The 12,011-nt window shown below is 40.4% G+C and overlaps 2 pseudogenes; one reads left to right on the top strand and one right to left on the bottom strand.

The window, feature by feature from the left end:
* Nucleotides 1–339: 339 nt before the first annotated feature.
* On the bottom strand, nt 340–1,586 carry LOC129720551 (ficolin-3-like; annotated as a pseudogene).
* A 4,894-nt stretch (nt 1,587–6,480) lies between these two features.
* LOC129722459 (angiopoietin-related protein 6-like) lies at nt 6,481–9,775 on the top strand (annotated as a pseudogene).
* Nucleotides 9,776–12,011: the final 2,236 nt, after the last annotated feature.

Raw genomic sequence — 12,011 nt, 5'->3', positions numbered from 1 at the left:
TCGAAGCGTTGTGAATTCGGAAACTAGTCCCAGTTTGATGCTGAACCATAGACGTGCCCAGGATTTCGAAGGAGAGGGTTTTATCCAAATGATTTTTCTGCCTGGAAGAACGCAACACCTCTCTGTGGACGTCTATGTTCGAAACCAGTAAACCGTTTCAGCCTATTGGTTTGGTCTTGTTTTACGGCATCACATGTGATGTTTCTAGACTTTGACAGGATTTATGTAACTTGCGCGTAAGAATGACCTATAAGAAGTTGATCCTTTGTTTTGTTTCACCTTGTTCCTATCAAAACAACATACTAACAACGCAAAAGCCTTACTCATACCACAAAGCATCGCCTTGAATAGGTCCTCCGCTTATGATTTATACGCTTTTACGGAAACGGACAACGCGTCTCATTCCCACGATCTGCCTGCCGCCCCTGTACGCTTTCGATTTCGTTCGTCCCCTGACAACTTTTTTTCACAGGGTTGATACATCGTGTCCATTAGCATCAGCACGAGGACGAAGTACGAAAAAAACAACAACAACCAATATTTACCCTTTCTAACTCATCCGGAGAGCTGACGTCTCTTTGCTTCGCGAATCTATACTCGAACGGTGAACTTTTCAATGGCGGGAATAATTTTACTCAGACAATATTTGCTATAAAATCAGTACACGGTTGACACTTGGATCTGTTCATGGGTAGGTATGTACTTGAAATTTCACGCGCTACAAAATGGGTAGCGACTGCGGTTGGTTCTTTTGTTAAAACATTCGAGTTCGGATCATCATCCTGGACCACTTCAGCGGGTTTTTCTCGGCACCGAAACCTCCCCACCACATGCCACGTTTTCGACCCAAAATTGTAGCGCTGTTTCTCCGTTAAGGTTATTTCTGGAATGAAGAATGTTACCAACTAATGTTTGATTTTTAGGTAATTTAAAACTTACCGATTTACTCCAGTTCCGCAATCGAAGTGCCAGTAACCGCTTCCCATCTCTTTGGCACAGTTCAAAATGGAACTATCGTGATCTCTGTCGAAAGTACTGAACTGTCTGTCCCGGTATACATAGAATGACTCCCCTGCCGTTCCATCTCGCCACCCATCGAGCGACAGTCGGAAGTTATCGAACTCGTCTGCGACTTCAAACAATTTGTACTTTTGGTTGACTTCGAAGTAATTGAAGTCACCAATCCAAATCAACATCTCATGCTCATCCCATGACGTAATCTACTAAAGAATCCACTTAGATGTAAAATTAGACGTTATTAATGAACACTCGAACCTGATGTATCTTCTCCAAGCCTAACCAGTACTCGCCCTGCAGACTTCCAAACCCGTTCCGATAGTCTGTCCAGCTACGATTGAAGTTGACCGATCCATCGTATCGATTTTGGATCACCAGCCAGCGTCCGCCGAACTTTTCTTGATCACAGTATACTTCAAAGGTGCCGCGCTCCCCAGTGGTCTAATAGAGTATATTCCTGACACAGCCGGGACATCGTTACAGGAGCGGTAATCTCGAGCTAAGTTAGACCTCGGTAGTATCAGAACCACCGCTTGTAGAACTTTTGATAGTTCGAATGCCTTCATCATTATGATAGACTTTAGTAAAGTAGGAAGTAATGTATGGTCAACTTTTGTGTTCAATCCAAATGTACTCGAGTTTTGAGTGCTCTTCAGATTGATTTCTAAACAAGCGGTTGTTTTTGATTACAGTGCACTGAGAACATTATGTTATATTTAAAAAAAATTGAAAAGAGGAAAACAAAATATTCGTATGTTATACGAATTTGTTTCATGGCGGCATGCACAGTAATCTGAATACTTGTAAAACACTTGTATCTTTGGAAATACATATTTCAGTTATGTTTAAAATATTTCACACTGACAGATTTACGTGTCTTTAATAGAAGGAAGTATGTTTGATTGTGACGTTCTTTATGCAATTTTCAAGATGGTGACAAATGAAATAGAATACATAAGAAAACCACAAGGAGGATTCTCTGAGCGCATCGAAAGAAAATTAAGAAGGAATAAAAATATTGAAAATGAGGATCGTGATCTAGATGGGCTCCCAACCGAACGAAATCTTCTGCTAGCTACCAATTTCCGATTTCAATAGGTAAATTTATTTCATTTTATTTTATTTTAACATAATGTGGAATAAGGAACGGCTTAAGCAGTGGGGCCTATTTTAATCAGTCGAAGAAAACATATTTCGAGTATTTCGTCTCAACACTGGCTGCTTGAAATTGGTTCCCTTTCCTATCATTATTCAGCTTAATTTTCAGAAAAAAGTAACATTACTAAGAGTTCAATTCAATGGTATTGTAAATTTAGTCATCTCATCTGATAATCGACTGAAAAACGACGTCTTCTTATGGATTCGAGCAAGCCATGACCGAAATCGGTCGTACAAATTTTCGCTCGCGTGTTATATAGGAAGAAAACTGCTTTAATGTTGTGCGTGTTCGTTATAAATGTTATCGCGAAGTGCGTTTATTTTTTTAAATTTACAAGTGTTTTTTGGAAGAGTTTCCGGCTTGTTGTGTTATGTTTGTTGCGAAAGATCCACCAATTGAGTGTAGTAATGCCGTAAACATCGATTGACAAAATGGCTGCAATAGCATATAGAGTGGTACTACGCCACCGTCGCTTGCAGCTGGTTTTAGTTTTTTTTTTTTTTTTTTTTTTAAGGGGGGATTTGTTAGTAGCTTAAGTATTTATGATAAATATTAGTAAATAATGAGTATGTGTGTCCAATCACAAATGGTGACTTCTCAACACTGTTAGAAATTTGTAATTTTAATTGTTAGGATTTGTTTGCTTTCGCAATTAGGACTTATCATTCGTAGGGATTTAAACCTACTTGTCAGAAAAGGGGAAGTAAACTTACAACTAACCTTATTGCTAACTTATTGACTATAAAGAGAGCTTATCGTAGCAATTGAGGATTGCAACGATTTTTGTCGAAAATTGTTAATCATTTTATTTGACATAGCTTCTAATGGTTCAACACCAGTAAGTCTATGTAATTCGAGTGTACCAAACCAAGGAGGACGCTTCAAAATCATTTTCAGAATTTTATTCTGAATCCTTTGGAGCGTTTTCTTCCTTGTTGAACAGCAACTTGACCGGATCGGTACAGCATAAAGCATTGCTGGTCTAAAAATTTGTTTGTAAATCAAAAGTTTGTTCTTTAAACAAAGTTAAGAATTCCTGTTAATAAGAGGATATAAACATCTCGTATATTTGATGCACTTGGCTTGTATACTCTCAATGTGCTCTTTGAAAATAAGTTTTTTATCATAAATTAGTCCCAAGTACTTAACCTTGTCGGACCAACTTAAAATAACCCCATTCATCTTGACAACGTGATTATTGTTTGGCTTGAGGAAAGAAGCCCTAGGCTTATGAGGAAAAATTATCATTTGAGTTTTAGAAGCATTGGGAGAGATTTTCCACTTTTGCAAGTAGGAAGAAAAAATATCTAAACTTTTTTGCAATCGACTGCAATTTGATAGGTAACTTTAACGTCAGAAACAAACGTTGAAAGTTCCTTTTTGAATATATTAAATTCAGAAGAAATAGTTACCACAATAGGTGGAACTTTCTCCTTTTTTAAAGATTTTATATTTTGTATAGTTTCATTATTGGTAACTTCCATTTCACCAGCTTCTTGCTCAGGCAAAATATCAAAAGGATTGTCACTACAGACACTCGATGTGTCAGAAAGAGATGCCTCTCTTTTCCTCCCCGCAGCGATGCGAGGTTTCTTTTTCCGTCCAGCCATTTCAGGTGATACGAAAAAAGTTAAAACAAATGTTAAATTTAAAAGTAGGTAGTCTTGAGAAAGACTGATGGGAAATAACTTTCAGGTAGTCTTTAAAAGACACACTTACAAAACACAAACTTTGAAGCTATAGGCAGTCAAAGACCAGTCCACAAGCAACCGAAAAAACGTCTGATCTGTAGGACAGTTCAAGACGCACTGCTGGTTTTAGTTTGCTTCTCATCACTGTGTGTTGTGTGTGTAGAAAGAGTTGAACAAGTTGGAAAATTGAACGTCGAGAGATGATGAAAAATTCATATACCTAGTTTTCGGGAGAAAAATTGGACGAAACGGGAATCGAGTGTAGTGAAATCGATTAAGTGCGTTTTATCGGTGAAATTATGATTGTTCTAGCGGAATTGGTTAAATTGTTCAGAAAACTTCAGATTGTGTTGTTGTCTCGCGGCTCTTTGTTTCGCAGTTTCGTGGTGGTAGTGTGCATATCTGGATAGTGTGTATCAAATTACCGGGACTGCTGCTCGCACTGGCCCAACGATTCACAAATGGGAAGGGAATTGGAAGATAAGTATCGGTGTTTGTGTTCTTTTACATGCAATCTGAAGTAGAAGTGGGCAAAACAGTTCTTTACCGAAAGCGGCTCTGAACCGGTCACTCACCGTCTCAATAAACGCCTCATAGTTAACAATTATTCGCGAGATTGATGGATCGTGCTGTTTCGGTAAACTTCGGTCTCGGGCGAACCATCCGTTTTAGCGCGCAAAGAACCGTGGTTCATTTTCTTGAGCCGTTCGAACAATCGCTCGAGCTCGGCTTACCGAAATGTACTATTTTCCGTAATGAGCGCGTGCTAAAAATCTTTGAACGTGATAAGCAGAACGTTAGTAAATATGAATGAGCCAGAACCGGTCAGTTAAAAATTTCGGCCCACTTATATATCGATTGTCTAACTATATAGTCAAATATTTATTTACCGCGTGCGAGATTAGGAAATATATGATCGTTACCGTTTTGCAATTTATGATTTTTCTAGCTTTTGCGCAGATATTGTTACAAATAAACTTTTCTCTCAGTTCACCATATTGTAATCTTATAGGTGGAAATGAAACTAGCTCATGTATACTCGGATTGTTATTGATTTGGCCCTTTGTAAATAAACACTGTTTGTATTATGTATGGTTGTATATTTGCATTTTTCAAATTATAAGGCTTTGAATGCATGCAACTCTGTCAGTTTTCATACTTAATAGGTGTCACAGGTTACTCATCGTATCAACGGACTCGTTCAAGCGCTATATAGAAATTGTATATTTTATGATACAAACCACGCACACGTGTACGTGGCCCCAACAACATACTTATTGCTTGTTGGTTTAATTCGATTCCATGAACGAAATTATAAATTTTGTATTTCTTCCAAGTAAACCACACACATTTTTCCATGGTCTTTCGTGTTTTAATCGGTCTCAAATCATGAAATAGTTTTTTTTTTAAATAGACGAACAGTATACGAGAAATTTATTAGGCATAAAGCCAGATGTGCTGGTGACCAAATATCTGGATACTCCGCGTCGATACCATCCATGAGATCGTATTTTCTACAGATTGATCATCAACGCGCAATAGTTGTTGGTAGCCAAAAGGGTCACTTCAACACAACATAGGAGTGGAGGGGCATTAACGTGGATACAACTTTCGTGATTCGTAGCTTTAGTAACATTATATAGTTGACTAATATAAATCAATGAAAGATACGTTTCGGTTTTACGGTTACATACGGTTACAGTTACATTATGACCTCGTAAGGAGATGTCCGAACATTTGAGTTGTCTCAATTCAATTGTAGGTCCGGGATCAACTCAATTATAGGTCCAGTGTGCGTTCAATCATAGGTCGCGTGCGTTTCGTTTTTTCAGTGTTACATCATCAAACAGAATGAGTTCGGAACCCGTTTTTATTTTCGCGGTGAATATAATTATTTCATAGGCGCGATATTAGTTGTTCTGAACCCGGTGCTCGAAATCAGCGCATCGTTTACCAAAACGAACCCAGCTGCAAACCCTTCCCTCACCTTCAACATCCCAGTGATTTCTCGTGGAAGTGCAGAGGTGTTCTCGGCTTCCAACAAAGCGAGTATCACGTCAACATGTTCCTATACATACTCCTTCTTTGACCTGCATTCGGATGCGGCCGGCGCTGGTATTGCCTAATATAAAGATTAAGGTCACCAGTTTTAACACATTGAGGATGAATGTTAATCCCAAACATCATCCGCTGGTTCTCTGTGTTATTACAGCTGATCTGGCAATAACGGAGTAGCAACCGCGGGCGGTCAATCACGCTCATGCTCATGAAAAACGACGTCTTCTTATGCACCAAATCAAAAAGTTTTGTAGTTTTCCTAGGATTTATCAAACATATCACATCAGTAAAACGCAAGAGTGTTATCGCAACAATAGGAAACTATCCCGTCTTCAGATTTGTAACACAAACGGAAAACCTTAAATAAAACTATCCTCAACGTTTGGAATTAACGAAAGAATTCGTTCTTATCATTATTTTCAGTGTGGACTTTCTTTCGCTTCTATGGAAAATTTTTCCACTTACTGTTATCAGCTATTTGTGTGGTTTGACGGAGTCGATAGTGCATCGTGCACTCGTAATCGATCAGTGGCGTTAGTGCCGTTCTACCATCACCATACCGTGTCATTGTAGCAATCAATTAAATATGAATCCTCACCAATCACTCGTTCTGCTTCTGGTAGCACTAAAAGCTGGGCACACAGTTGCCTTCTCGAGCGCACCAGCTGCTGCAGCGGAAACTCGCCAATATCAATCCTGCGCCGAGGCTCCACCCCAGTCGGGTGTTTACACAATAACGGTGGCCAGCACAGGTGCCACATTCCAAGCTTTCTGCGAGCAGGAAAAGTACGGTGGCGGATGGTTGGTGTTCCAGAACCGCTACGCTGGTTCGGTTAGTTTCAACGAAGTTGGGACAGTTACAAAGCCGGCTTCGGAAACCTGCAGCAAGAGTTTTGGCTCGGACTGGAGAAAATTCATCAGGTACGCGTATGTTTCTATGTTGACATAATGAGATTGCATCAAATGCGACCGGATAACACGATGCTCGTCCTAATTGGCATAGGTAACCGCTGGTGCCGGCGAGCATGACCTGCTGATCGTAATCGAAAACTTTGCCGATTATTCGGCACACGAAATATATTTCGGCTTTCGGGTGGAAAACGAAACCCAGGACTACAGGCTGCGTCTCCCGGAGGACGAACAGTCGTTCCACGGCACAGCACGGGATGCATTCTGGATCTATCGGAACGTTAAGTTCAGTACTTACGATAGGATTAACGATATATCTATTCTGGACTGCGCCATACTGACGGGAAGCGGCTACTGGCACTACGATTGCGGCACTGGGCCCCGACAGTGTGCAGTTCAAATGCTTTATATTGGCAATTCCACTGGCAATTAATCATCGTGCGGATTTAATTTTCAGGAGTAACTTGAATGGCGAATACAGCCGCACCCCGCTCGGTGGCCACCGTGGAATCTGGTGGGGGTCATTTGGTGGACAACAGCATCCGCTGCGGAAAACGCGGATGACGATTAGAAGACCAACGTGAGCGCAAAAGGGCAACCGGAGTTTTGAGTATTTAGTGTTATAGAGCCAGATTGTAAAATCAGGTTTTCAGAGAGTAAAATGAAATTTAATCAGTGTTTTTTTTTAGAGTTTCTGAAGGTATTAGGAAAATCTGTTTCAATATTTTTTATTTTATTTTTGAAAAATATGTTATCTCTCTTTATTTGTTTATACGTTAGACGATACGATAGATGACTTTCATAAAACAACTTATCACGACGAACGACAACTTTTGAGATAATTACACATTCTAACCCTTCAACTCCGTCTGTGACGATTCTTTCAGTTTAGTTTGGCATATATGTACGAAGTACGAATAGAATTAAAGTATTGGGAACTAAAGCAGGAACCCCTGGAAAGAAGGATGGTAGCTTTAGCCATGCCTGTTACGTAAAATCTAATGGTTAAACTCCCAAGCTAAGGTGTAATGCAACCCGTGCCAAAAAATGAATGGGGGTTTGTTTAACCAATATCCAGCCGCTAACGAAGCCTGTGGAATACCTGTTTCCACAGTATTCAAGCCTTCTGCGTGAGGCTACCGTGACAAGCAGAGAACCCCTCTTCTTTCGTGGCAAACTCGTGGGATCAAAACTGGATTCTGATAAAGACAAACAACAAATTTCGAAACCGGACCCCGGCATTCTTACTCTGCCGGAACAAACGGAGCTAACAAACTCCATGGCGTGCAGCTCTGCAAGGCCACACGCAACAGGCAGCACCGAGGAGATGGAACCGAATGAGGACTTCAACCTCTACAGCGAATCGCTGGATGGAGGGCCTTCGGTTTTATCACTAATCCTTGGTTCAAAGAGGAGAGCTCGACGGACTGTCTCCCCGATCCGGTGACGCAACAGAATGAAAAAGGGAAACGTGAGTCATCTCAGGCTCCTGTCAAACGGCTCTCCCAACCGCAACGGCGGCACCTGAAGAGACTGCTGAGCGCAGGCCACTCACGCGAGGAGGCCGCCAACTAGTCGACCAATCTGACCGCTCAGGTCATACCACATATGAGTATGTCATCATAACGTTACTGGAAAGACTCTCGAACTGATGGTGGAGCTAAACGAACAGTCTTTTAACCTCAAAGTGGCACAGGGCTTCCTGCTTAACTACAAGTACGGCAAATCACGCATGCGGCAGGTTGCCTTAAAATTCTCTAACACATGTGCGAGTGGCTCTGGTGCAAAGGTAGAAAAGTTTCGTTCGGAGACTCCCTCAGGGAGCACGATACATTCCCGCGATAGCGAAAAAGGCTCCACCAAAAAAACCGAAAACCAAAAACCGATCTTCAGAGCCGCATACCGCACCTAAACGTGTGAGTCGCTTTTCTTTCGCCTACAGTCTGCTGCAACGGGAGTCTGTTGTTGAGGGTACGCAAACATCCCAACCCTGCATCACCGCTGATGGCAATCGTCCTCCAATCGGAACTCAACCAGATTGGATGAAGGACGCGTCGTCCACAAAGCGAGCAACATACGCGCTGCTTAGGCGTACCTCTCCATCGCGTAAAGAGTGCTTCTAGTGTTCTTTGCAGGAGATTCGCCACGGATCAGCTATCCGTAGCGCTGATCCAGGAATCATGAGCCAACGATACCAGGATTCTTGGATCAACCAACGTAAACGGTAAATTGATCTATTGCAACCAACAGTCAAATCCTAGGACTGCAATTCTGTTGAACAGAAATAATCCTGTTACAGAGCTCTTCACACGGGATTTGATTGCCATCACGGTGGAAGTCCCAATAACTAACGGCACACAAGAGATGGTCGTTGCCTCTGCACGCTTCCCGGGGGACGTGGACGAAATACCCACCATCCAACGCTTCGAAGCATCAACAAGCCACTCATCGTTGGTTGCAATGCCAACGCGTACCACACAGTCTGAGGCAGCTCGGATTTCAACACACGAGGTGAGTACCTGCTTAAATACTTTTTTTCTAACAATGTTAATGTATGCGATGTAGGGAACAAGCCAACTTTTAGTAATGCTATTAGACAAGAGGTTTCAGATCTCACTCTATGTAGCGCCTCGATAACGGAGAAAGTCAAAAACTGGCATGTCTCTGTTGAAACTGGGTTCAGATTTATAGACACACTAGCTGAATGTACCAGGCCTTGCTCGTGTAAAAATTTCTGCTTTTTCTATAATTTTCTATACTTCCATATATTTTTTCCAACCCATCATTTCAAATAATATTTCTATTTTAGTTATAAACTTGCTTACACACCACCTTTTTCGTTGATTAACAATCGATGCGAAGGCATTCCAGCTGGGTCGAGTGAGTTCAAAAATTCCGTTGGAAAAAGGATTGTCTCATCAGCATCTTCGACGGTATCGATTAACTTACAATGAACTCAAATTACACTGAAATTACATAATCAATTGCCTAAGCTCACCTTTTTTGTGTAAACAATATCAATATCATCCTTATAGTTGAACATCAGTCTTCATGAATTAATTAACAATTTGGAGATAAGGGGACTATCTCCACATTTTCCTCAAGTTTTGAATAACTTCCAACCCTCACTATACCAAACGTTCGGACACCAATTTTCGGTTTTGGGGAGTCTGCTCTGACCTATGAACCCAATATCTGGGAGTATTTAAATATTTTCTTCTTGAATTTGAAAATAGCGTTGGACGCCCGTTGTCATTTTCTGAACATAGTTCTCTTTCTAGAAATATTGACATTATTTAACCATTTTACTTAGATTAACACAGCTTGACAGAAAGCAGAAATCACGGAATTAATTTAAAAATAACGTTTCAATATTACGTCCAAGCCTTCTTCTGTATTCTATTAACCTTTCTAGAAAATGTAATCCGCCATGTACGATTTAAAAATTTGCGCCGGTCATGAATATTTGGATTCTAGACTTGATATCGAAAATTTAAATATTATTTTAAAAAATGTCGTTGGACTTTTATTTCTGGTTTATAAAGGTCATCCTGGTTCCGGAAATATCAATGTTTGGAGGTTTGTAAACGTTTTCTACAGTTGTATACAGTTTCCCAGAAACCAAAAGCCGCCATCATTGTTTCAGAAAAACATCGGACATCATATTCCGGTCCCTAGACATCAAATTCTGGCCATGACCGACCGAGGGCATCAAAGTTATCGTACCTTTTCACAAAGTTTCCATAGGGCACTAAAAGACCTGACTTTTTGTAAATTAAGACCCCCTCCCTCCCTGATAGCTGCCCTTTTCTCTTTTCGACATTATGTTCCGGTCTCTGAAAATCAATTTCCGGTCTTCAGACATGACCAAAGGCCTAAAAACTATCGTATTCATTAAGAAAAGTTCCCAAAATGCATGAAAAACTTGATTTTCTGACCAATTAGGACCCCCTCCTCCTTTGGGGGTTGCTCCTACCTCTTCCCAATATTTTTATGACCACTTCCTCTGTACAAAAAACACGTATGCCAAGTTTGGTTGAAATCGGTACAGTCAATCGAGAGTTATGCTGAAACATACATACATACATACAATTTTTTTTTTAAATAAATAGCTGGATTTTAGGAGCTCTTATCTTATTTGATCGATGCTCTTGATTAAATTTTAATTCGGTAAAAGGTGAGCTTCAGCAACTTTTCCAATCAAATTTTTTATCCAAAACGCTAGATTGGACACTCCGTTATCAAATTATGCAAGAAATATGTCAAGAAATCGTTCCAAAAACGAATCAAAGCAGGTTGGATGTTTTGAAACACTTCTCTAGAAACATTTGCACGAAAGCCGATTTTCGGCTGCAAGCAGACGTCACTACGTTTCAAAAAAGGCCAATATTTGGAAATATATGATCGATTTTCGTATGACGACGTCATTACGATTCCGAAAATACCCATATTGCCAAGTATATACTTCAATTATTAATTTTCGCAGATTTCCAGAAACCGGAAGTCGGCAACTCAAGTTTCAAATTATCGTCAGACACCGATAACCGGTTCTTAAGAGTCATTTTTCTCCGAAAAACTTTCCGAAATATTTTTCTCCGAAATACCACAGTTTTAAATGGCTTCCCATAAACCCAAAGTCTCCATCTTGGATTGAAAATGGCATCGAACATCATGTTTCGGTCTCTGGACATCAACTTTCGGCCTCCAAATATGACCAAAAACCCGAAAATCATAAAATTTCAATGAAAGGTTTCCATTATGTATGAAAATTTATTACTTTTGACCCCCTCCTTCTTTAAGGGTGACCCCTCCCCCTATCCAATATTTCTATGACCACTTTCTTTGTACAAAGAACATGTATGCCAAGTTTGGTTGGAATCGGTTCAGGCCTTCGAGAGTTATGCTGCAACATGCATAAATACAAAACTTCTCTTTCATATAAATAGATAAGATTTGACGTCGAAGCTACCCCTCTGAGAATACAACACTTTAGGAATCCAATGAAAACATCTGGAACTGTTTCAATGAACATTTGGTTAACTCAAGAACGTCCTGCCACAAAAATATTCGAACTGCAGTTGAACTGGACATCGCAGCAAATGACCCACAACATAGGATCACGGAAGCTTTCACTTCAAACTGTCCATTAATAAAACGAACCGTCGGCCGTGACGTGC

The sequence above is a fragment of the Wyeomyia smithii genome, chromosome 2 (assembly GCF_029784165.1).
Source record: "Wyeomyia smithii strain HCP4-BCI-WySm-NY-G18 chromosome 2, ASM2978416v1, whole genome shotgun sequence".
Lineage (NCBI taxonomy): Eukaryota > Metazoa > Arthropoda > Insecta > Diptera > Culicidae > Wyeomyia > Wyeomyia smithii.
This window is presented reverse-complemented; position numbering and strand designations above follow the sequence as displayed.